Here is a 27,080-nt window from a genome sequence, read left to right as displayed (position 1 = left end):
CCGCACAGTGCACCTAGAACTGGTGACTGCCATGTCTACGCCCAATTTTCTGATGGCATTCAAGAGGTTCATTTCCAGAAGAGGAGTCTGTCGAGTAATATTTTCGGACAGTGCTAAGACGTTTCAGCGCGCTTCGAGAGACCTGAAATGGCTGTGGACAACGCTGCGTGGCACAGAGATCCGAAGTTATTTCTTAGACCACCAGATAAAATGGAAGTTTATCGTTGAGAGAGCCGCGTGGTGGGGCGGATTCTGGGAGCGAATGGTTCGTTCAGTGAAGACTTCTCTGAAGAAGGTTTTAGGTAACAGCTTCTGCACATTCGAGGAGCTCGCTACAGTCTTGACCGAAATCGAGGCCATGATCAATTCAAGACCCCTCACCTACGTGTCCGCAGAAGCTCACGAGCCGGAGCCACTCACTCCATCCCATTTTCTCGTGGGAAAACGTTTAACGTCCTTGCCCCCGGGCTGTAGCACAGAGTCAACGACATCAACACCGGGTCAACTAACTCGTCGCTGGCGATATCATCAAAGTTTAGCTGATCACTTCTGGCGCAGGTGGCAGAAAGAGTACCTCACAGGTCTTCGCTCCGCTCATTTTGCTGTGCCAAGCTCATCTAGTGCCTTGAAGAAAGGAACTCTTGTGCTAGTTCACCAGCCTCATCTGCCAAGGCAGCTATGGAAAACCGGAAAAGTGGTTGATGTGCTCGTTGGACGGGATGGGTACACTAGAGCCTGCATGGTGCGCCTACCTGGTGGGACCATCCTAAGAAGACCGATCCAGTTGCTGTACCCCATGGAAACTACGCACGAATGATCTGAAGCTCATTCCGGGGGGAATATAAAGAAACTGTTCATTCTAGCTTTTTCTGACTTGTAATCTGGCAACCTATGTAACCTATACTCGCTCGACAAGGAGCAGCCTTACGGCAATAAACACCAGTCGTTGCTTATAACCCGAAACAATGGTGTCGTCATTTGTGCGCGTCTCTAAGTTTACACACGAGATTATCAATGATAGGTCGCAGGTATGGGTCAGCTCGCTCTCGGGTCATTACGTCTAAGTCGCTGACAACTCCAAGAAAACCACAATCGTCCTCTATGCTATCATCGGCTAACACGACGGGTGCGCGAGAGAGTGCGTCTGCGTCTTCGTGCGTCTGGCCAGATTTGTGCACAATAGTGTAGTCGAACTCTTGGAGGCGGAGGCTCAATCGGGCTAGGCGCCCCGATGGGTCGCGAAGATTGGCCAGCCAGCGCAAAGAATAGTGGTCGGTAACTACTTTGAACGGGCGGCCGTAGAGGTAAAGACGAAATTTCATGCTTGCCCACACAACCGCGAGGCATTCCTTTTCTGTGGTAGAATAGATTGTTTCAGCGCGAGAAAGCATGTGGTTTGCATACGCGATCACAATTAATTTCCACGCCACATTGGTGTTGGACGAGTACAGCGCCGAGGCCGACGTTGCTGGCGTCGGTGTGGACTTCGGTTTCAGCCTCTTCATCAAAGTGCGTAAGAACAGGGGTTCTTAGCAGTCGTCTGCGCAGCTCGTCAAAAGCCTCCTGTTGCTCGGCGGCCCACACCAACTGTATATCATCGCGCGTGAGGTGGTACAGTGCTGCAGCAGTCTTTGAAAAGTCTGCGATGAAGCGGCGGTAATATGCGCAGAGACCCAAAAAGCGTTGAGCACTTTTCATTGTTGTAGTAACAGGAAAGTCGGCGCCAGCAGCAGTTTTCTCGGGGTCGGGCTTAACGCTATCGGCATTTACAAGGTGACCGAGAAACTTCAACTCTTTGTACCCAAAGTGCACTTCTCGGGGTTGAGCGTTAAGTCGGCCGATCGGAGGGCATCTAATACTGTCCTCAGGCGTTCAAGGTGTTCGGCAAAGCTTTCGGATAATACGACGACATCATCGAGATAAACCAAACTAGTTTGCCATTTGAGTCCAGCGAGAACGGTATCCATCATCCACTGGAAAGTTGCCGGCGCTGAACATAGCCCGAAAGGTAGCACTTTAAATATGTACAGTCCGTCGGGGGTCCGGAAAGCCGTTTTTTTGTGGTCCCGCTTCTAGACCTCTATCTGCCAGTGCCCACTGTCTAAATCAATTGAGAAGTACTGGGCGCGACGTAGTATGTCGAGCGAGTCCTCGATACGAGGCAGCGGGTCTTTTTTAGTGATGTTGTTCAGTTTTCGATAATCAACGCAGAAGCTGAGTGTCCCGTCGTTTATCTTCACCAGCACGACAGGCGACGACCAGGGGCTGCTGGAAGGTTGAATGATTCCATCTGAAAGCATCTCTTCCCCCTGCGTTTGGATCGCCTCACGCTACTTCGGTGAGATACCGTACGGCTGCTGACGGACAGGGCGGGCATCGTCGGGCGAATGATCCGGTGCTTCAGGAGAGCCGTTTGCCGGACATTCGACGAAGAAGGGAAACAGGTAGCGTATTCGAGTAGGAGGGCACGTAGTTCTCGCTGTTGGGTCACTGAAAGGTCCCGACTGATGTCAAGAGCGTCAAAGAATGGGCACACAGGTCTGACAGCTTCGAACGCGAAACATTAAGAAATCTCCGCTAAGGGGTCTGCGAATGCGATGGCAGTAACACGAAAAAGGTGCCGGGGCTCGTTAGTGAAGTTAGTCACCAGGAGCTCAGACCAGCCGTCGAGGAGATGGATGAGACTCCGTGCTGAGCAGATACCGTGTGTTAGCAAAGGGGACAGGTTGCCTTCTGCGACCGCTGTCCCTTTACGTAGCCCGTCCCACTGAACGCTCACAAAAACACTTGCGCGTGGCGGAACTCAAACGCTCTTGGCAGAAATTCGAAGGGCCGCGTGGCGTTCACGGTCCTCGGAGTAAACATCACCTTTCTCGGTAGAAAATGCGACAGTGCACTTTCGGAGGTCAATAATAGCTCCATATTCCCGTAGAAAATCAACGTCTAAGATACAGTCACGGGTGCAGTCAGGTAGAACTAGGCAGATGAGAACAAATCTATAGCTGCGAATTTGGACTCTTGCCGTGCACAGGCCAAGCGGAATTACGACATGTCCGCCAGCCGTGCGAATCTGTGCGCCGCACCATGGCGTTATTACCTTTTTACAAAAAGCCGCTAGGTTTCCGCTAAAAATCGAGAAATCAGCGCCAATGTCCACCAAAACGCTAACCATATAGCCGCCGAGAAGCACGGGTATATTCAACGAGAATCGATCTACAAGTTCAGGAATTGCAGTCGGTGTCTCTAAATCTCGGTCGGCCGCTGTTCGCGTTGTCGGGGGGTCTTGTTCGCATCGATTGCCAGCGGCCTCGCCCCCGGAGGTAACTCTGTATGTAGTTTTCCCGTCGGGGGCTTGGCAACCGTCTCTGCGCCATCCAGGAGGAGCTTTCGGCCTGCGGCGAAGGTTGGCGTAGGAATGGAGACCGAGACTGCCGCTGGGGAATTGTGGCCATGCGCTGTTGGGCCACGTAGTCCTCGATCTCCAGGGGTCGTTGACCTATTGGTGGGCGGGGCATGTCGACAGAGAACCCCTGCAGTCCACGCTGTCGATACGGGCACTGGCGATACAGATGACCGGGTTCCCCGCACTGAAAGCACAGACGGCGCCGATCTGGGGCACGCCACAGGTCTGTCTTCGGCTGGGGCGGTCGTCGATGGTCGATGTACGTGTCGGGATTTTCGGAAAACAGTGAGCCTTGATTGGACGGAGGAAACTGTGCCGAAGAGGGCGCAGGACGTCGCAAGGCTTCAGCATACGTTGGCCGACGGCACTCCGTGGGAAAAGGCGGCGGGTCAACGGACGGGAACGAAGGCCTCAAGGCTTGAACCTCTTCGCGGACGAGGCTAGCGAGAGAGCCGGACGTCGGCAGGCGAGCACCGAAAGGCGTCTGGAGCTCTTCGCGCACAACGGAGCGGATCAGCTCGCGGAGATCAAGGTTAGTCCCGAAGGCAGGAAACGGTTCTGTAGCCGAAGCGGCGAGTGCCGGCCCGTGGTAGACCGCCGAGGGAGCATCTTCTCCATAGTGAGCGCTTCCGAAAAAAACTCAGCAACAAGACCTGGTGGACTGCGCACGAGGCCAGTGTGGTGTTGCGTGAACACCTTAGAAGATGGTCTGGCGAGGCCCGCAACGGGCCGCTGAAGAACACGTCTCAGTTCCGAGCGGAACAAAAGTGGGCTTGCGCCCGTTCCCCACGGTTTTATTCATACAGCAAAAACACGAAAAACCAATCACAAGGTCCCACGCCCCAATCGGCAGTCGGCGGCAACCTTTTCTCGTGAACTGACTGCAATCTTTGTGTACGACAGGTGAGCATTGCTGAAAACTTATCACTAGCCTTTTGTCTCGTTATGCCGCCGACTGCAATCTGTGCAATTTGTACCTTGTCATACCGTGTGCTTTGCTACACCTGCTAATATTATTCTCGACTGTTCACAATGGCACGTTGTGGGGTTTGTAATGAGGCTCTACCTACAGATGGAAAACGAACTGTTTGCTGCGAATGTAGCATTCGGCACCATCTCGGTGACTGCTCCGGTCTTTCCGAGAATACATTTTCATCCATGGGTCCAGAAAAACGTGAAAAATGGCGATGTCGCGTGTATCGCGGGGAGTCACTTCCCGTGAAGTCCAATGATGAGCCAACTGAAGAACCATCGGACGTTTTTAAAAAAGTGGCTTCGTTGGAAGAAAAATTGATGGTTGTTTCTGAACTGAAGATAAGCATAGATAGCCTCCTGGCTCTGCCGGCGCAGCTCGAGAAGCTTGTCATGACAATTCAAGGCCTGCAAACGACAGTTACTGAGGTTCAAACATCAGTAGAATTCTTGGCATCCAAATACGACACGCTCCTTGCGACATGCAACGATGCCGTGCAGGCAACAAAGACGCTTGAGCAAAAGGTTGCATTTCTAGAAGGGACTATTGACGAACAGGCTTCGATGATTCACCGAATTCAGTGGGAACTCAATGAAAGTGAACAGTACAGCCGTCTGTCCAATCTAGAGATAAGCGGACTACCAGTTCAGCCACAGGAAGACCTGCGGGCTGAAGTTGCGCAGATGGCTGAAACACTTGAAGTGCGTGACTTCAACCAATCTGAGATAGCCTCCTTGCACCGTCTATCATCGAGACAAGGGAAATTCCGGTCGTATTGGTCAGGTTTTCGTCCCCGAGCTTACGAGAGAAATGGCTGCAGGTAAAAAGCAAACTTAGGACGCTAAATGAGTCCCACAAGCTCTCCTCAGTTTTCTTCAATGAAAACGTGACCCGTATTAACAGTGGGCTGTTCTGGAAAGCTCGAATCCGAGGAAAGGAAAAATCTTTCAAATTTGGGTCAAGAATGGCAATGTTTTTGCCAGAAAAGAAGTGGGGGCTTCCGTTTTCAAAATCGCGTCTCTTTCAGACATTGACAAAATGACGTAGGGAAATGCACTATTACTGCTATGGCTTCTTTTTCAAGTTTTGACGTCTGTTTCTAATCGTTCCATCCAGTTTCATTGAGTTCTTTTACAATTCTTCACATTAACATTAGAAGTATTCGAAAACATTGGAATCAATTTCTGGTAATCGCACAAGACCTTTACCAAGTAGTAGACGTATTTGCTTTCACAGAGGTAAATATTGCTGACCATATTACCTGCATGTTCAAGCTTCCGGGTTATACGGAGCATTTCCTTACCCGCCAAATGGGTAAGGGTGGAGGAATTGCTGTTTTCTTCAAGGATTCATTATCGGTTTCCAATATCAACATATCCATCAACGCTGCAGAGGCAATGGGATTTTAAATTTCGTAGAGCAACATTTCGAGTCATCTCCTTATCATATAACACCCACCGTCTGGAAACGTGGCTAATTTTATCCCAGCATTGCATGACGTTTGTAAGCAAAGGTTTAGCCAAGGTAACCTATGCATAATGGGTGACTTGAATATTGATCTGTTAAAGCCTGCGAGAGCATCTGCGCAAAACTATCTAAATGCCCTTGCTGATCATGGTATAGAAACACTACTTTCAGATCCTACTAGAGAAGAGATCGTAAATAACAGTTTGTGTAAAACTTGTATAGACCACGTTAACGTACGCGCGTCGGACTTGTCTTATGTTATGGCAGCTGTCATTCCAAAGAAATTAGCGGATCATTACTTTACACTATGCCACTTTGCTAAGGTCGATTCTGCACAGAAACCTAATGATAGCAGGCGTGTTATGACTATACTAGATCGAAAACTATTTTACAGTAAGGTGTCATCCTTCGACTGGAACTCATTTATATCACGAAATAACAAAGATACCGCCTACGATAACTTTGTTTTGGATCTTAAAAATTTAAAAGAATCCTGCAAAAAAAGTATCATTGTCAAAAAAAGAAATAATAAATGCTTCTGGCTTACAGCTGACATTCTCGCAGCCATTAGATGCAAAGAAGCGCTGTGGTCAAAATGTCGCGCTTCTCCAAAAAATGCAAACTTACGAAATGAATTTCGGGCTGTTAGGAACAAAGTAACCGCTCTTCTTCAGTCCTCTAAAAGGCGTTACTATGCTAGCCAGTTTCGCAATTGCCACCATGACGTGGCCAAAACTTGGGCTATCGTGAACGAACTACGTGGGCGTCAGCGTAGACCGGTCAAGGACGCAATAGAGCATAGTTTTCGTCACTTGACATCCTCTTTCGCAAATGATTTTAATAACTTTTTTTCTAAAGAACAGCGAATTGCCCATGCCACATCACGTTCGCCGTTACTTCCTTCTTCTGTGATTGACTCAGCATTTCTTCCACACATAACAGAGCCAGATCTTTTCAGCATAATCTCCAGTCTACGGCATAACAAATCAGCTGGAATTGATGGAATATTTATCAGCGACCTTTCTAGAAACTTCCAAAGCTTGAAGTGTGTCCTTCTTTTTATGCTAAATGATATGATTGAAAGTGGCTTCTTACCATGCTCTCTTAAACAAGCGCGTGTTATACCACTTTACAAGGGTGGCAAAAGAAATGATATCTCGAATTATTGCCCAATATCTACCGTGTCGTGTATATCAAAAATTTAAGAAAAACACGTCTTATGTACAATGTCAGCATTTTTGCTGAGGCGTAACGTGCTTAGCCCACATCAATACGGATTTGTTGCTGGTTCTGGTACCCAAACATTATTAGAAAAGATGTCGGATTCCGTTCATTCTAGTTTTGATAAAAATGAAGTGGCATTTGGTCTCGTTCTTGATGTCAGGAAGGCATTTAATACTGTTCACCATGATATTCTCTGTGAAAAGTTGTTTTGCTATGGTATTCGTGGTCCTTTTCAAATGTTACTAAGAAATTATGTGTCTCAGCGATCTCAAATGGTGGAACTTGGACCTGTGCAAAGCAGAATTATAGACTTATATAGTGGTGTTCCCCAGGGATCCATATTATCACCCCTCTTATTTAATCTCTATGTTAATGACCTCCCCAGCATTATAACTTCATCACAGATTTATCAATATGCAGATGACACCCTCCTCATCTCATCTAATACAGATTTTTCTTGCGCACTCCGTCAACTTCAACAGGATGCTACTAATCTCTATGATTGGTTTCAATGTAACCTGATTGATATAAACCCCCAAAAAACGCATCTAGTGTGCTTTAGAAATGCACACAAGCCAATCCCGAAAAACGCTGTGGTTTTTTTTGCACAGCTCCAGTTGCCTGCATGTTCTCGCCACCCCATTACATGTGTTCCGTCCGTGAAATACCTTGGCATTTACTTTCACAGTGATTTATCCTGGAACACGCACATGGCACACCTCAGTAAGAAGATTAGAGGCGTCGCATGCTTGCTTTATGCTCTAAGGGCCTACCTGCCATTTGCCATAAGACGTTTAATTGCACAGTCTTTGGGATATTTTCTGCTGAGATATGGCATGTGCTGTTTCTTCAACTGTTCTGCAACATGGAAAAATAGGATAAACCGTATTCTCAAGAATATGGCTAAGAGTGTCATCTATTCAATACTCCATAAACAGCAAAGTGTATTCCTTTCTTCAGGTCTGCCTTCCTTTGACATTGTGTTCAAAGAAATCACTGTACTCAGATATTTCTGGAACTCTGAATTTCGGTTCCACAACGTTAAACCAATCCCATTAAGAAAAGTTTCTCAATATATTGTCCCTGCAGTGGGAACTCATTTTGGTATGTCTATGAGGTCATATTATATCCCATGTATATTCAATGAGATGCCTGATAATGTTTTCAACTTGAAGACTCGTAGACAGTTACGGGATGCTATTGCCGAGCTTGAACAGCTCTAGTGCATTTGTTTTTATCTACACAAAACAAAGAATTGATTTGGTAACAGAGGTTGTTGCTGCTGCCGGACGGCGCCCTACAAGCCCAATTGAGGCTTTGGCGCGTCCGCGCCTTGTATTGTTTCTTTGGAGTAAATAAAGTATTTATTATTATTTCAATGTCATTGTTATTCGATCAGATTTACAAATCAGCTAAGTGTTTTGTGTGTCGACCCACAAGGGCGCCACACAACATCGTCTCCCCCCAGGAAATAATGTTAACATATTGCGAAAAATACCGCTCTCTTAACATGTGCCGCGAGACAGCAAACATTCTACGATGGTCACCAAACAGAAACTTTCCGATTTTATGGCTGTACTATTTCTGTTATGAAGTGTTGAATGTACAAAAATGTTTCATTTCAGAAGCCATTACACATGGCAAAAGAAAGCACACTCATTATACATTGACTATGGGTACGACATACAATCAGCGTCACCCAGAAACAACACTAGATTTGTACATCCGCCGTAACAGACAACACACAAGGAGATTCATGATTATACACAACCTATCACAACATAATTGTGCGCTGAATGCGAAAACATGAGGAACTCTTGCAAAGAAAGGAAAATGAGTAAAAATCACAGCGATACAGGAGTATGCATTCATTACCCGCTTTAGAAAGTTTCCATGACTGGTCCACTGGCCACGGAAAGCTCAGTCGGGACTACAGGCCAAGAAAAACAGGTGTGCTACCCTTCGCTCCAGAACTACATCTGGTAGTCTACGGCCCAGAAAGGTGGTTTCCGCTGACGCACTGGGCGCCCGCAGTTGTGCGAACTGGAAGTCCCTGGGTCGCTTTGCTCAGGGAAACTACAACTGCTGTCCTCTGTGGATTTGATTCTACTGCTTAAAGAAGTGGACGTGTCGTGCGCAGTGGTGCGGCCACTTTCGGCTGACTTCGACGGCCTATATTCCTCCCCCCCCCCCCCCTCGTTGCGCGAAGCGTTATCCAGGGTATCTGCAACAGGAGGCGACACATTTTCAGATATTGCGGTACTTGTTTCAGGTCGAGGCTTGTTTCGAGTTGCTGCCATTGCATTCTCAGCAGCATGTGCTAAGCCTGCATAGGAATAATCTATGCTTGGCGGGCTTGCGATATTTTCCGGGACCGGCAGTACCCGGACCAGTTTATAAGCATTCCAGACCTTACCATCACTCAGTAAGAAAGTGCTTGGAGCAAGCTGTCGCTGAACTTTGAAAGGGCCAATGTATTTCGATGCACCTGCTCTGAATGACCGCACCTTCACTGTGTCACCGATTTGTACGGCTGTTGGCTTTACGCCTCTACGTCTATCAACTTAGTTTTTCATTTGCTGCTGCTTATTTTCAACCCTATGAGGCATGTGTGTTTGCTCCGAAGATGCGTGTTCTGGAGACGTTGCTGTAGCGGAAGTTTGAGGCAAGTTCCAGGTGCTTCGCTGCGAATTATGAAAGGAAGTACAGCTGTAGCAAAGCAGACATTTGGGCTAGTTGGTGTGAATTCATGGTGGAAAAAACAGCGCAAACTTAGACAGAAAACACAGAAAAGAGGGGAGACACTACGAGTTGCGAGTCAGCGCTTGTAGTGTCTCCCCTCTTTTCTGTGTTTTCTGTCTAAGTTTGCGCTGTTTTTTCCGCCATGAAGTACAGCTCATGTCGAGTTTAGAGCGCCGTTGCCGGCCGTGCAGCAGGACTGCGGGTGACACGCCCGTAGTTGAGTGGGGTGTGAGCCGGTACCATCCTAGATGTTGCAGGACAGCTTGTTTAACTGGTTCTCCTTGGAGCTGAGCTATTTGAATGGTCTCCTTTAAGACCATGTTGAATCTTTCAATAATGCCATTTGCTTGAGGGTAGTAATTTGATGACCGCAGATGCTGTATGCCTCTCTCTTTTAGAAAGTCTTCGAATTGTCTCGATACAAATTGTGGCCCATTATCTGTAACTATCGAGTCTGGAAAACCCTCCCTACTAAAAACAGAGATCAGAAAGTCAATGACATCCGGGGATGTTACTGAAGGAGTGAAGTAGACTTCAGGCCACCTGGAATAATAATCCATTAACGTTATGGCATACGTTGGACTCGGCGGAATGTTCAAAGGCCCCACAATGTCCATGGCTAGCTTCTGCCAGGGGCGGTCCGGCCAGGGAACTGGCTGGAGGGGTGTGAAGGATGGCTTACCTGACTTAGCTGCTTGACATATGACACAGTGTTTGATGCATTCCTCTACCTGTGTATCAAGCTGTGGCCACCAGTAGCGTTCTCTTAACAGTTCTTTTGTGCGGTCTATGCCCGGATGTGATTCATGGGCCAACTGTAGGAAAGTGGGACGAAGTACTTCAGGAATTACCACGCGATCTGCTCGCATTAGCAAACCATCTATGAAGGATAATTTCTCTTGGATGTGAAAGAATGGCACAAGATCAACTGACAGAGCCTTCTTGTGCAACCGGCCCTTGCTGAGCTGACTGATGACCTTTTGCAGGGTAACATCTGAGGCTGTTGCATTCTGTACAGTTGCCTTGTCGGCTACTGATGTCACCAGAGAAACGATTTCTTCCTCCTGATTGTCAGAATTTTCTCCGACGGGCAGCCTGGACAAGGCGTCTGCCACATTATTTTGTTGCCCTTGCAGTACTCTACTTGGAAATTGTAGTTCAGCAACCGAGCTGTCCAGCGAGAGATGCGTAGTGGTCGGCGACCCGAATCGCCGGCGGAAAGCAAAGCAACCAATGCCTGATGATGGGTTCTGAGTGTAAAACATCTACCCCATAGACATATATGCCACTTTTCGCAAGCAAACAAACAGGCTAGTGCCTCACGTTCACCAACTGAGTATTTTCTCTCAGCCGGCGACAGAGCGCGTGACGCAAAAGAAATCGTATGAAGGCGCCACCCTTCTTTCTACTGTAGTACGGCTCCCAGTCCAACGTCTGAGGCGTCAGTGGTGACTACGACAGGTAATTCCGGGTTGAACATTTTCACAACAGGTTTGCATGCCAAACGCGCCTTAACTTGATCAGAACTATTCTGAGCTTCCACCGTCCATTCAAATGATTGACCTTGTCGGAGCATTTTCCGCAACGGTTCCACTAAATCTGCATAATGATGCAGGAACTTGGCGTAGTAGCCAGCTAGACCTAGGAATGATTGCAGCGACTTAACTTTCCTAGTGGGAGGCCTGTGCATTAACTATAGCTTTGATTTTCGATTCCATGGGGAAAATACCCTAGGCCGACAGGTTGTGCCCCAAGAATGTGAGTTCCCTTACTGCAAAAACACATTTCTGAATCAATTTCATTCCTGTTGTAGAAATGCGAGACAGCACTTCCTTCAAGTTACGACCGTGCTCCGGCTTGGTCCGTCCCCACACCAAAATGTCATCCAAATAGCACACTACGCCCGTACAGCCTTTCAACACGTGTGACATAAGCTTTTGAAATGTATCCGGAGCAGAAGCAAAACAGACTCTCTTAAACCTAAATAGTCCTTCACGGGATATGAACGTTGTCAACTCACGACTTGTTTCCGTGAGTCCCACTTGATGGTATGCTGAAGCCAAGTCCAGCTTTGAGAACCACGTAGCTCCTGCGAGCAACTGCAAGAGTTCCTCCGTGTGCGGAAGTGGGTAGCCGTCGACGACAATAGCTTTGCTGGGCTCCCGCAAGTCCACACACAGGCGAAGGGAGCCATCCTTCTTTTTCACGACGACCAGCGGAGACACCCACTCCGGTGCGTCGACGCGTTCGATGACGTCCTCGCGCTCCAGGCGCGCTAGCTCGTCGGAGACTTGTCGCAGTGCTAGCGGAAGGCGTCTCAGCTTCGCACTGACGGGAGGAACATCTGGTCGGAGGTTGATTCGATGGACGTAGTCCTTGACAAAACCGAGCTCACTCGAAAACAAGGCTTCAAATCCTGGCGGTGTGTTCTCCGGAACCTCGAACGGATGACAAGTGGCTTGGAGACAAGTGAGGGTTGACCCCATCACGTTGATGTGCAGTTTCTGAATGGCGTCAAGGCCCAGCAACGAAGATCCTTGTCGAGTGACATGAAAAGTCACCGATGCTTGAGTATCATTGTACTGTATGTCAGCTTCGAAGGTGCCCAGAGTGGGAATCAACTTACCGGAGTAGTCCCGAAGAGCCACAATTGACGACGACAAAGTGTAGAAGCGTGCAAAATATTTCCAAAAAATAAGCATTGTTGACAAGAGAAACGGCAGCCCCAGTGTCGACAAGTAGAGGGACTGGGTTTCCTTTAAACGTTATGGTAGCTACTATCTCTTTCTTATTTTGTGGCAATTCTATGCCCAGAATATTGCGTCTTCCATCTGGTCTCCTCACCAAAAGTACTTAATTGACATGCTAGAAGCAATCCAAAATAGGGCTAGTCGATTTATTTCACGAAATTATAGTTTTCAATCAAGCGTTACCCAAATAAAGCTTGAACTTTCTCTCCTTCCATTAAGAACTCGTCGAGACATAGCCCTTTTATCTCTGTTTCACAAATTAATCCATGCCACTCAGTCACCTTTATCGCACCTGCAACGGCCCTCTTATTTATCAACCAGATCGCACAATAACCTCAACTACACCCGCATTTATGGCAGTACTCACGCCTTTAACGTTTCTCCGCTCCCACGTGCTATATGTCTATGGAATGATCTTCCAAACTGCATTGCATGGCAGCGCAACCACGACACGTTTCATAATCATCTGGTCAAACATTATATAGATAACACCTAGCACGTTTTCTTTGCCCGAGTCATGCCTGTTTTTTTTGTTTTTTTTTGCCACACCCTGTTTGTCAGCCCATTTGCCTTCCTGTGTATTTGCTCATGTTCTTTTTTTCCCCGTTACTAATATGTCGTTTTTATATTCGATATTTTTTTATTCAATGTTTTTCGGCATGTATTTTGTACTGTCGTGATAATTTGTAATCAGCTTTTAGAATGTAACAGTGTTTGTTTCTACGCATTTTTGGTTTCTTCTAGCTACTGTTGCACATATATATTGCTCCCCCCTTACTCAATGCCTCCCTGGAGGCCTGTAAGGTACCTGTAAATAAATAAATAAAAATAAAAATATGCGGAGAATACAGGATGTGTACTTCCTCCACGGTAGAGGCCGGCACCTGCGACGCGCGAAGTGTCGCGGACTGATGCTGTGAGCGACAGACTAGAGCGAAGTGTCCAATTTTTCTACAATTGTTGCAACGACGATTGCGGGCTGGACAGTTTCTTGCGTTTGAATTGTGTTTCGGAGAGCCACAACGATAGCTAGACGGTTGACGACTCCCTTCCTCGCTTTCTCGCTCGAACTCCGGGCGCCTTCTTCCATCATGGCTGCTTCTACCTTCTTCCTTGGTTCCGGAGGCGCCACGGTGGAAACCCGACGCTGTGTAATTGCGCCATCCGCCCTCTTGCTCACGAGCACGAGCGGGCGCTCGAAATCCTGTAGTTGCTTGACGAATGCATCCATGTTCGATCGTCGGATTTTCCGTTACAGGTTCGTCGACGCGATAAACCGGCGTTCCCTCATAAGCTGCATTTGCTTGCTGTACGGCTTCTAAAGCTTTGCCAATTTCTCCTGCCTTGGCCAGCGTAAGCGTTCGGCCAGCGTTCAGAAAACGTTTGCGCAACGCTGTGTTTGCGACTCCTTCGATGACCTGATCTCGGACGCGCTTGTCGAACGCCGAGCCAAATTCGCACGTTAACGCAAGTTGTTTAACTGCCGCTACATACTGGGTAAATGGCTCACCGGGCAGTTGAAGTCTCCGGAAAAAACGGTGTCTCCCAACGATGAAATTCGTTGTGTCTGCAAACAGCAGGTCCAAGCTCCCGACTAACTGTGTGTATTCGTCTGTGGTCCTTGCTTCCGTGGCAGGCTCGTGCGGCGTCTGCGGAAGTGCTTCAGCCGTTATGCCGGCGACTGCGGACGCTTGCCTAGTTTCTTCATTGTTGAAATGCTGGCGCTGTCCCTCCGCTTCAAGCAGCGTGAGAAGGAGTGCCGCTTTCCTCTCCGGTAGCCAGTCGCTACCACCGGCCGACAGGAGGTACGCCTCGAAAAGTTTGAACCAACGCTTCCACGGCACTGCAGGCGAACCGGGCGCAGACAAAAACGGCGCGGGAGCGAGGCCTGTCGACATTCCGACGCAAAGTCTCTAAAGTTGCAGGAGAAGGTGGAGCGGAGCAGCACAACACAGGGCCAGTCGAAGCAAATGGCACGACATTCGGGGCAAGCGTACAAACGTCACTTACTTTGACCCCATCCTCGTCGCCAAAAATGTGTTGTTGCGTGAACACCTTAGAAGATGGCCCGGCGAGGCCCGCAACGGGCCGCTGAAGAACACGACTCAGTTCCGAGCGGAACAAAAGCGGGCTTGCGCCCGTTCCCCACGGTTTTATTCATACAGCAAACACGAACAACCAATCACAAGGTCCCACGCCCCAATGTCATTGTTATTCGATCATATTTACAAATCAGCTAAGAGAATTGTGTGTCGACCCAAGAAGGCGCCACAGAACAGCCAGCAAACAGTTGCTCTTTAACTGCTCTTTAACGCAGCGCACAAGTTGGCGCACCTTTTTCTCTTCGTGCATGGCCGGGTCAGCTTGCCGGAAAAGCCGGGTCATGTCCTCCACGTACATGGTTACAGTCTCATTCGGCATCTGAATACGAGACTGCAAACCCCGTTCAGCCCGTTCTAGACGATCCGTGCTGATGCAGGTCGCCAGCAGGCGCCGGCGGAACTCGTGCCATGATGCTAGGCGTCTTCTCGGTTCTTGTACAAGGTACGTGCACCGTCTTCCAGACTAAAAAAGACGTTTCGAAGCTTGGCGGCATCGTCCCACTGGTTGAACGAGGCGACGCGTTCAAACTCGACAAGCCAGCCTTCGACGTCTTCGAGCTGACTGCCGTGGTATGGTTTGAGCAGTCGCGGATTCTGCAAAGTGTTGTAGGTTGCAGCTGGCATGACAGGTCGATGGGAGGGTGCTCTGGGAGACTCCAAAGGCCCGTGTTCGGGAGGTAGGCCTTCGTTTCTCCGGTTAGCACGGTGCACACGGGTGTCCACTATCAAAGGACTGGAGCCAAAGGTATCAGGAGGAGCATGAGACATATACAGGGACCTTTACCCAGCGTCTACAGCAAAATATGTAATGAAAGACAGGGCGACAGGTCGCTAACCAGCAGAATACGGCAGCCAGCCAGAGCGAAACACTTCAACGTCTTCCTTTTCAAGCGCCACCTGAAAACACCAGGTGGCAATATAACAGATGTTATCGTAATTGGTCGGAAGGATTTCATGGTTGTCTTATCTCCTTTCTCCTCATAAATCAAATTCATTTTACTCTGTCTCCAGCTGCGCGGAAATTGCTTATTTGTTATGACTGCCTGCAATGCTTTTATCAGCGTTTCCTTGCCTCTTGGGCCAAGTTCATTAATCGGTTTAATTGGAATCACATCTGTCCCTGCGATGTGGATTTAGGAATATTTGCTTCCGCCTCTTTTTTAGTGAAGAGTAGTCATTTCTAAGCAGTTCTCTATTGTGCTGTCCTGTGTTGTTCATTCACTTGGGGAGCTTGCAATATTGTCGTTGCTAAATGACGCAGCTATGACTGACGTAATGTAGTTCACAGTATCGTCTCCCTGTAAGGTTTTTCCATCAGCATCTTTGATCTGTTCCTGCTTTCTTTGATTTGTTTTACCCAACAATCTTATATTAATCCAGAATTTCCTTGGCCACCCCTTTTTTGCATCGGGAACTTCAGCCAGACATTGATCAAATGACTGCTTTATTTAAGGCTGGACGAGGTCTTGAACTTGCTGATTTTTTTGTCGATTATATTGTTACGGGGATGTTACGGCGGTAAGTCTATATTGGCGGCTGCTCTGAGATGGCCAGCACTCAGCTCAGACACCGAGGACCCAGCTACCAACTGTCAACGTCGTCGTCGTTCAGCGCACCGCCACTTCTTCGTTCACGATTCGTCCACTTATTGAGTAACCAGTTCATCGGTAACACTATCCCCCTCGGCTGAAGGCAACGTCCCGGTGCGTGTTAGGCGTGCAATGTCAATGGTGGGTGATAGGGCTTGAGGCGAGCTATATGAACGACTTCGGACTTCAGTGGAGCGGACGTCGACTTTGGGTGCAGCGGCGTGATTTCATACGTTACGTCGGTCACTGCCCGTAATACACGATAAGGACCTGTGTAGCGCGGCAGAAGTTTTTCACATAACCCCACACGACGGGATGGGAGCCACAGCAAGACGAGAGATCCGGCAGGGTAGCGCACATCACGGTGCAGGCCATCGTAGCGGTGTTTTTGAGCCTCTTGGGAGGCGGAGAGCTTCTGACAAGCAACCTGGCGGGCGGCGTCTGCTCGGGCGATAGCGTCACGCGCATATGTAGTGACAGGGCCGGCTGTGGGCAGTAGAGTGTCGAAGGGCAGTAAGGGGTCTCGTCCAAAGAGAAGATAGAAGGGCGAGTAACCAGCGGTGTCATGGCGCGAAGAGTTGTAGGCGAAGGTGACAAAAGGCAAGCTTATGTCCCAGTCCCGGTGGTCGTCGGATACGTACATGGCGAGCATGTCTGTCAGCGTGCGGTTCAGACGCTCCGCAAGGCCGTTCGTCTGAGGATGATAAGCAGTGGTGAACTTGTGACGAACGGAGCATGAACGAAGGATTTCGTCAACAACGCGGGAGAGGAAGCAGCGGCCACGGTCGGTAAGGAGTTGACGGGGAGCGCCATGGTGTAATATGACGTCGTGCAGAAGGAAGTCAAAAATGTCGGTGTAGGACTCCAAAAGGTTGTGAAGATCCTGTGCATGCTCGGGGCTCAGGTCAGAAGCAATCATCGCAGAAATGGATTGCGGAACGTTGGCCGGGATGTCGGGCGCTTGAGAGACAGTAGAAGGCGGTCCAGGTTCAGGTAACTGCGCCCTCTTTGCTGCTTTGTGTTCTCTTGAAGCAGACCGTCGTTGTTCGATGGCCTCCTTAATTTCCATATTCCACCAGCTTCGTGGCTTCCTCTTTCCTGTCGAGTGGTTTACTGCCTTCACTTGTTTCATTTTTGTAGTGATGAGTAGTTCTAACCGATTATAATCCCACTTTTCCGTGGGGCGTTTCTTGATTGCTTCCTCTATGTCGGCTGCTATTAGCGCTATTTTTTCGTCGTTTAATTTTGCGTTGTCTTTTCGACTTCGCTGGATTGCTCTTTTGTCTAGAGCTCCCAACTGTAGACTAACACGCTTATGATCACTGCCTAGGCTGTACATCCCCTCTTCGTCTATTTCTATTATTGCGAGCTTGCTATAGATGCCATGCGACATTCGACTGTAGTCAATGGTTCTCTGCCTGTTACGGGATTCCCACGTGATTTGTCCCTCACATTTAGTTTCTCTATTGACAATAACTAGGTTGTGCCGCTCCCAGAAATCTAGCACAAACTTCCCGTTACAATCTGTGGATACATCGAGGGCACCGATGTGGCCATTCATGTCACCAAGCACAATAATATCCGCCCCGTCTCCAATCTGCTTAATATCGTCACTGAGGCACTTAACTAGATCCTTGTTTTCTTGATTGTACTTGTCCCCGGTCCCTAAATAAACTACCCTTAGCCGTATCCTTTTACCAGCAATTGTACCTGATACCCTCAGATCTTCTTTGCAAGTTGATTTTATTCTTTGCCAATTTATTCCTTGATGTATCAGCCTACCTACCCCTCCTCCCTTTCTCTCCTTTATTGTTCTGTGGCACCCTTTCCAGACATGGACATGGATTAAAGGTTGATCTTCTACATCCCTCAGATGTGTCTCGCTTAGAGCGTACCCACCTACTTCTTCGTCCTTTAACTGCTGTTCTATTTCTAGCCATTTCGCTCTCTTTCTACCAGCCTGCATGTTTATGTAACTGATCCTGCCGTTAAATTTCTTTTTGTAGTTTTCTTTGTGGGCCTCCTAGTAGCCATTTTGTTGGGTTCAGCCGCCTTTGTTACATTTACTACTTCAATTCTAGCTACACCTTTTTGTGCTCTTGCTCGCATTCAGCTGGCCTCTCTGGAAACCCGCGCCAAGCGCCCGCCGTCGCGCAAAGCAAGCTCACACTCTCATCGGAGATGTCGCGGCTTGCAGCATGAATCATCCCGGCTCGCCGGCGCAGACCCTTCCTGCTCCTCCTCACTGTCGGCTCGAGGCCCCTACAACGCTTCGCCGGCCGCCCTTTCTAGTCTGCAAGCCTTCAACGGCCGAGCGCTCTCGACAATTCGTCTAATTTGAACGGTGGCCAGTGCCGTGACCTGATTGGAGGGTTTGAACGGCTGGCTGCCGCAACGGTCGCCGGCTGCTATAAAACGGAGCCGCGCTGAGCCCGAGCAGCAGACGGGCAGCAGAAGAGCCATCACGCCGGAGCTACGCTTGCCTGTGGCCGCCGTACTTCTTTGTGCTAGCCCGTGGTGCTCTTGGCCTTTGTATCTATCATGTAAAATCCCTTGTACATATTGTACATAAACGTCCTTTGACTCACCGTCGCCTCGACCGTTTCTTGGCTCGGAGACCCAGTCCTAACACCGGATATACAAGCGAAAAGCTGCAGTTATGCAACGTCGTTGGCAACCTCTCCCTTCCTTCCTTGCACCTCCGGCACTGTGCAAATCACGATCTGCGCTTGCTGTGCTATCACCCTTATACCGTAAACTCCCTCTGCTAATCTTTCCACTACGTGTGCGGCGTCACCATTCAGGACATCATTTAGCCCCGCCTCTACCACTACCAAGTTACACCTTGCAACATTCTCAGAAAGTTCCCTTTTTGTCTCTCTAAGTACCTCGTCCATTGTCCTCCCTGGGAATACCCCGACTGCTATCCGCCTCTCACCCATTACACACTCCGTTATAGCTCTTTTGCAGCTTCTCATGCTTAAATCAGCAGCGATAAGCAGTAGGGTACTGTCCACCTCCCTCCTAACTTCCGGATTTTGCTGCCTCTTATCAGTGACTGCGACCTAATTCCTTGCGTTTAGCTTGTTCCCCTTCTCTTCATCGCCTCTAGACTTCCTAGCTGCCACCTGTGCGTAGCTATTCCTGTCTGAACCTGTCTGAGTTACATTCTTATCGCTGTCCATGCCAATCCAAGCCCAATACACGTGGCTGACGCTGAAATGTCCGCCAGTTTGGCTTCCAATGGCGCTGTCAACCATTTTTGACTGCAACTGACCGATCTATTCTTGAAGTTTGCGATTCTCTGCCCTCTCTACCTGTATCTCTTTCTAGAGCATCCATACGTAACACTAGTTTGGTGTTCGCCTGTTCAGCCCTCTACAGGCGTGCACCTAATAAGAAGCATTTGCACATAATATCTGCGCCTTCAGCCTCCTCTACCGATTGAAACCGCGTTTCTTTTAAATTCCCTGATGCATCACTTCGTTACATTTAACCTTCAGTAGCTTAACCATCTTAGCAGCAATCGATTATTGCTACCACCAAATGATAGGATATATAGAGGCTCAAAACAAAAAAGAGCACTCACAAAAACGTCCACAAATAAAATAGAATTCTGTCTACGGCAAATGCCGATCGATCACTTAGGAAAGGAATAATTATCTTTCTAAAAAAGTTAGCGCAAAAGTAAGCACAGAAAGACTATAGCTGCCGGCCAGAATTGATCCCGTCGATTATAGGACACTGACCTAAATTATATTTTTTATCCTGCACTTGTCCTAACACCCTACACACTAAACACACCCTACTTTCAAAGTATTAAAAGAAAGTAATCATCTATATTATGCAGTCGCGTCGCTCTGGCAGTCTTCAGTCGGTCCGGTACTGGTCTCCACGTGTGATCCTAAGACCACATAAGCCTGCGTCCGCACAGCACGGCTTTCAACTGTATGGATGGATGGATGGATGGATAGGAGCGCCCCCTTTGAAACGGGGTGGTGGCAATTGCCACCATGCTCAGCTTTTCTTTATTTATTATTTTTTTTTGTTTACTGTGTTGGCAATTCTCATTAAGATTCTCCATCACCTTTGCCTACGGTTTCCTACTATTCTAACCTTATGCCACATCTCTGCTTTTCTGGATCTCCTGGATCCGTCTACCGCCCTCTGGTGGTCAAATAGAATGTGTTGATGCTATTCACCCGTCCACAGTTGTGTGAAATTTGTAGTGTTTTGTTAACTTCTCATGTATCCATCCTGCTGTAACGTCTTCAAAAGGAATAGAGGACCACTTAAATAAATAAAAATAAAAGCCCCCCTCCCCTTCTCTAAGAAATAGCTTAGAGCTTTTGGTGGGCCTTAAAGGCTGACGGTGATTTCCCAGCCAAGAATACGTTGACAGCAGGCGAAGTATCTACGACCTTTGCATTGATGGAGTTATGTTGTGTCGGGTTTAGTGGCGCATAAGCAGCTAAGGCTATATCATGCGCTAAGCTCAACATTAATGGAGTATCTATGACATAGCGACCTCATCAAGCTCCCGCATAAATTTGTTCCTGAAGAGATCAAAATATGCTGGCGAAATAAATTGTACCTTTTATAATGTGATCGCAGCCCGTTGGGCTTTAGCAGTGTTGTAAACAAAACTGAACACTGATCTCTAAAACTGCACAGAGAAACCCTCACCTTGTAGGCAACGAGTTTTTGTGCCAATCGTTACTGCTACACACTGCGTGACAGTTTTTTGAACCGTGCACTCGTGCTCTCGATAGGGCCTCTTGGCCTCTTGCCTTATCTCATCGAAAGTTTTCCAGCGCTGTCGTGTCCATTTTTCCGAAAATCGTATTCGAGTTGTCAAAGCCAGGCAGAATTTTTTTCCACAAGCTGTCTTATGAAACATCACTAAGGCGCAAGGCATAGTACCAGAAAGACTGAAACTCTAGTCCCAGAGTTGCAAACGTGCGTACCCGACCCAAGAATAAAATACCAAGCGCACTTTGTCTATCTAAATCCTCGCATCCGCAGCCTAATAAAAATTGAGCGGCGTCTACTACTTATCCCTTTTACCAATATTATTGCCGCAAAGCCTTTTAATGTTTATTTGTTCATACTCGATGCCGCCTGCACACGGCTTCCCTTTCGGACGCAAGATCCGATCAGATTTATCTCGCATGATCGAACCCAGGTGGAACTGATTCTACGTTCCTGGAGAGTGTTGTGGCTACTTTTTACGCCTTATCTCGAAAGTTTGTTATCAAATTTAAATTGAGTACAGACGAGCGCGGCAGGCATTCCGTTCGTCGACCGTCGAATGGGCTTGTTGCTAACCGACCACTACAGTATTCGGTGCTTTGTGGGCACTAGTCAGCCCAATAAATATTGGTTTGGTTTGTTAGGGTTTAACGTCCCAATGAGATTCAAGCTATGAGGGGCGCCGTAGTGAAGGGCTCCATAAATTTCTAGCAACTGGGGGTGCATTAACGTGCACTTACATCACACATTACACGGGCGTCTTTTATCATTTTGCCGCCAACGAAACGCGACGGCCGCGGCCAGGATCGAACCCGCGTCTTTCGGATCAGCAGCCGAGCGCCATAACCACTAAGCCACCGCGTCGGATTTTGGTAAACTGGTCTTTGAGGAACGGTTATGACACAGTATTTGTCTGACAAATCTCGGTGGACACCCGAACTGTGCCATGAGGGAAGATAGGAAGGTTGCAGTGAAAGAAGAAAGAGGTGCCGCAGTTGAGGCCTCCGGAATAGTTTCGACCATCTTGGGACTTTAAATTGCACTAGCATCTCATAGCACACGGGCGCCTTTCGCCTTTCACCTCCATAGCCAGTTTCACATTTTTTGTAAGGAACGTGCCTGACTTCCAATATATATACGTACCGTTTGCGCGCTTGCGCATAAACAGAAACCATCCGATTTCCTACAGGCCATGCTAGCAAAGAACGCCCGAACGCTGAAGTGGGCTGCATATTATTATGGAAGAATCGTAAAGTCTCGGAGACCTTTACGAAGAGCCTTTGAACAATGGCCACAAGATAACGAAAATTGAAATAACGCAGCAGCGCATACTTTTGAGGTGAATGCTTTAGCCCACCAAGAGTGTAGGTGCAGAGTATGGGGCTCTACTCCTCCGGAAGCGTTGTCGATAAAAGCATGCAGCTGTGTCGTGGACTCCTTCTGGTTACAGAGAAGTGCACCACTCCGGTGCTCTACAATAAGAGTGCCACAAACTCGAGCTAGTCATCAACATCATCTGACTGACTACGCCCACTGCAGGGCAAAGGCCTCTCTCATGTCTCTCCTCTCTGTCCTTTGCCAGCCGCGGCCACCGCATCCTCAAAACTTCTTAATCTCATCCGCCCACCTAACATTCTGCCGCCCCTGCTACGTTTGCCTTCTGTTGGAATCCACTCCGTTGCCAATAAAGACCAGCCGTTATCCGGCCTTCTCATTACATGCCCTACCCAAGCCCATTTCTTCCTCTTGATTTCGAACAGGATGTCATTATTCCGTCACCCACTCAGTCCACTTCCGGTCTCTTAATGTTACACCATTTTTCGTTCCATAGCCCGCCACGTTATCCTTAACTTAAGCTGAATACTTTTCGTTAGCCGCCACGTTTCTGTCCCATACGTGATTGCCAGTAAGATAGAGCTTTTGAATGTTTTTCTCTTGAGCGATGTTGGTACTCTGCCATTCATTATCACAGAGAACCTGCCATATGCGGCCCACTCCATTCTTTTTCTTGTAGTTATTTCTCTGTCATAATCTGAATCAACGGTCGCTCCCTGCCGTAAGTAGGCATATTCCCTTGCAGCTTCGAGCACCTCGCTACCAATACCGAACTCCTGTTGCCTTACTGTTGAGCGTTTCTTTGGCTTTCTGTATGTTAATTTTTGCACCCACCGTTCTGCTTTGCCTAACTCATTAATCACGCATTGCAGTTAATGTAATGAGTGGCTTAGCAATCCGATGTCATGAGCGAATTGCCGGTTACTTAGGTGTTCTTCGTTAACACCTGTCCCCAAATGTTCCTAATTGACGCCTCCAAAAGCCTACTGTAAACAGGCGATGAACAGCATTGGCCAGATCGTGTCTTCCTGCCTAAATGCGTTCCTTATTGGTTTGGTTTGGTTTATTTGGGCTTAACATCCCAAAGCAACTAAGGCTATGAGGGACGCCGTAGTGAAGGGCTCCGGAAATTTCGACCACCTGGGGTTCTTTAACGTCCACTGACATCGCACTGTACACGGGCCTCTAGAATTTCGCCTTCATTGAAATTCAGTCGCAGCGGCCGGGATTGAACCCGCGTCTTTCGGGCCAGCAGCCGAGTGCCGTAACCACTGAGCCACCACGGCGGGGTCGTTCCTTATTGGAATATTAATATAGGACTATGGTACCTGTGCGCTGGTCATAGATATCAGTGAATAATTTCACATTTCACAGAGGAATTGGCCATACCAGGCAGTGCCAACTTGTATTGTAAGGCGCATGCGGGAAACACAGGATGATCTGGAAAATTTGAGCAAATCAGATTCCGTGGCAGAACCTTTGCTCCCGTTTCATCGTACTAGGCGATGCCGCAGACGGCAGCGTATTCAAGCGCGGTGGCTCTGATGTGCTGTGTTCGGCAGCGAAGAGTGCCTGGCTGGCCGCAAGGAGATTTTAAAATGTCATCGCTCCAACGGACACTTTTAAATCATTGCAAAAGGTCCACCGCACTGGTCGCTTGTCACACTCAGCTCACCAAGCATCTCTTGGCCCATGCGAGAGGTGCTGAGATGATCGCGTTGCTGCGCTAACGTGGTGACGCGCTGTACCCGGATAACATTGCAAGGCCCTAGAGGTCACTGTGCACCAGGCCAAAACAATTATCCGACATGCAATAGGGTCAGTAAGAGCCAGAGAATGCTCAGCTTTCAAACAGTTGAACCATACAAGAGGTGGTGCTATTACCGGTGGAGAAAAGCAAAAGCAAACCGAAAATTATCATTTAATCTGAACAAATTTAGCAGACAAGCATTAATGGCTGGATACTAGTTATCACCCCGGTACAGGTGCGATGGTACTAATTGTCTTTCAAACTATCAAAAGCTTTCCATTAATTGCAAAACGAGTGGTTCAGTGGTTGAGGCGCTCTCCTACCGAGCTGGAGTGCTCGGGTTCGAATCCGACTGCAGCGGCAGCGTTTCGATGGGGGCGGAACGCAAAAGGCACGTTGCCAAAGTCGATGTTTTACGTGGATCCTTGAGATGAAAACTTGTATTTTTGGAACGCATTATAGCATATGAGCAATGTTAGAGTAGTACCACAGTGCTAAGGTTTGAATACTTCTACTGCAATTTTGTCATAACACGCGTGCTACACGGACTTATAAGTGGCATTTGAGTCGAATGGTATTTGACATTTCTAATGGCATTCGGACTGAACGGAGTTGTGCGGTGCTTCACAACAATTTCCACACGCATTCGCTCGCTGTATAGCTGCTGCCGTCGAGATCTCTTTTGTTCCTTCGCTGTTTTTGAGTGGAACAGAGACGTGACGACTACTTTGCCGGTCGTCAGTGGACCGTGCCTATTCCGGCGCGGAGGAATCGGTCTGTGGGATAAAACGGATGACGACACCATCCAGACCAACGACCACAGATGTAAAGAATTCTATCGTTAATACTAAGTAACTAGGAACGGCTGTGTTAATCCCTCAATTGCCTTTTAAAAGGTCCCGTAAGTTTAGTAATTAAGGAAAGCGCGCTGGCGTGACCCAGTGGCAATGATTCGAGCAATAATATATGGCTTAGCCAAGCCGCAAATCAACAAAATATATTCTTTGTTTGAGACGCGCACAGGCAGAGCTCACGTAGTTGCCTTCGTTGAATATCTGGGCATAATGACCCACCTATTTGTCATGGAACATTATGCATTTGAAAGCATTTCTGCACGCTCTCCCGAGCGAGTGTCTGGAAACAAGCCCAAAGGAGGCTTCTACAAAAATCAAATAAGTTTCATTTGATAACATTTTTGTATGAAAAAACCATTTTTTTATTCGCTCTAGCAATTCACTGCCGCAGAACGCAGTGGGTGTCTGCTTCATGGAGATCGCAATACAAACGTAATAGCTTAGTGCAAGTGCATTCCCTAAAACAAATTTGTGCGCAGTTTTATCAACGTCCAGAAACGAAGATATCGCCTCGTAGTTTCGAATTAGGCGTTGCGCACGTGAAATATTAGGCCGGTGCTTCATAAACGCACGCGGACACGCGCTAAAGATTTCTACGCTTCAATACGTTGTGCCCTGTGATCGCGCCTTTCCCGTGTATTCTGTTTAGCCATTTCCTTCATTTTCTGCAAATCGTAGTCTTGGAAAATGTTGTTTTTGTCGATTTTCCACTTCTGTTGAGTAATTTGCACTCAAGGTTTTATAGCTCTTGCTGACTTCTTTCCATACTTACTCGCAAGTTTTTTTTTCCTTTCGAACATCCCTTTTATTGATGAAAACCATTGTTAGTTGCGAACCATAATTCAACATGCTTTTGGTTGTTTTTGGCTTTTTTTGCGTGAAACTTCACACCAACAAAGAACTTGAGGATTCTTCAACGACCAGTGAATAAATCGACTGACAACTGGTGTTAGACGCATGTTAACCTAGCTTGGTCAAATGTTTAAGGGAATCCCCCAAGGTGGAGTAGATTTGTAATAAGGGAGTAATTACTGACATCTACCCGAGTACAGCCATACGGCTATAAAGGAAAGCTATGCAGCTTTCTCAGAAACTTCGCAGTTGAAGAAAAATTCTTCCTGGTCCGAGGTTCGAACCCGGGATCACCGCTTCAACGGAGCAGTCGCTCTACCAATTGAGCTAACCGGGACGGCAAGCTTATGGTAGAGCGAGATCGAATTGATCAATAACTTGAAGTGGGAACTGTGTTTGTCAAATGTTTAGGGGAATCCCCCAAGGTAGAGTAGATTTGTAATAAGGGAGTAATTACTCACTGACACCCACCCGAGTGCAGCCATACAGCTACAAATAAAAGCTATAGAGCTTTCTAATAAACTTCGCGGTTGAAGAAAAATTCTTCCTGGTCCAGGGTTTGAACCCGGGACCACTGCTTCACCGGAGCAGTCGCTCTACCAATTGAGCTAACCAATTGAGCTCTCGTAGAAACTGCGAAGTTCCTGAGAAAGCTCAATTGGTTAGCTCAATTGGTAGAGCGACTGCTCCGGTGAAGCGATGGTCCCGGGTTCGAACCCTGGACCAGGACGAATTTTTCTTTAAGTGCGAAGTTTCTGAGAAAGCTGTGTAGCTTTCCTTTGTAGCCGTATGGCTGCAATCGGGTGGATGTCAGTGAGTAATTACTCCCTTGTTAACCCAGCTTGTTTCGCACATGTACGGTACATGAAACTATGAAAGAGCGTGCATTCTTCTTGGATGTTTTTACTTCTTTTGGAATGAAGAAGATGATTCAGCACCGCCACTAACGACGACGAAGCGCTAGCGCCGCCCGTCGAAGGCTCGTGCTAGAGAACTGCCGCTTGTGTGTCGGTCTATCTCCTCGCTGGCTCCTAGACTACTTGCGCCAGGGTCTTCGTCGCCGGCGCTTCAACGTGCCAATAAACCGCTCTATATTTGGCGGAGGTTGCTGCATTCACCTTTTCCCATCACCGTGGACCTTCGCAGTCGCACCATCCCGATGTCCAAGGCCGGTGAACAGCCCCCCAGTCACCAGCCCGCCCCCCCGCCGGAGCCAGTTATCTGCTCCGGTGCCGTCCGGCAGCGGCACCCCGCTGTTTTCAGCGGCCACAGCGACCAAGATGTGGA

General features: G+C 48.1%; 1 protein-coding gene and 1 pseudogene across 1 annotated transcript in view; both read right to left on the bottom strand.

The window, feature by feature from the left end:
- Positions 1-27,080, bottom strand: part of LOC149327525 (uncharacterized) — a 753,829-nt gene that overhangs the window by 634,600 nt on the left and 92,149 nt on the right. The window lies entirely within an intron of this gene.
- LOC149327527 (uncharacterized) lies at positions 852-26,175 on the bottom strand (annotated as a pseudogene).

This window comes from Amblyomma mixtum, chromosome 10, assembly GCF_055824585.1.
Source record: "Amblyomma mixtum isolate Tamu chromosome 10, ASM5582458v1, whole genome shotgun sequence".
NCBI lineage: Eukaryota > Metazoa > Arthropoda > Arachnida > Ixodida > Ixodidae > Amblyomma > Amblyomma mixtum.
This window is presented reverse-complemented; position numbering and strand designations above follow the sequence as displayed.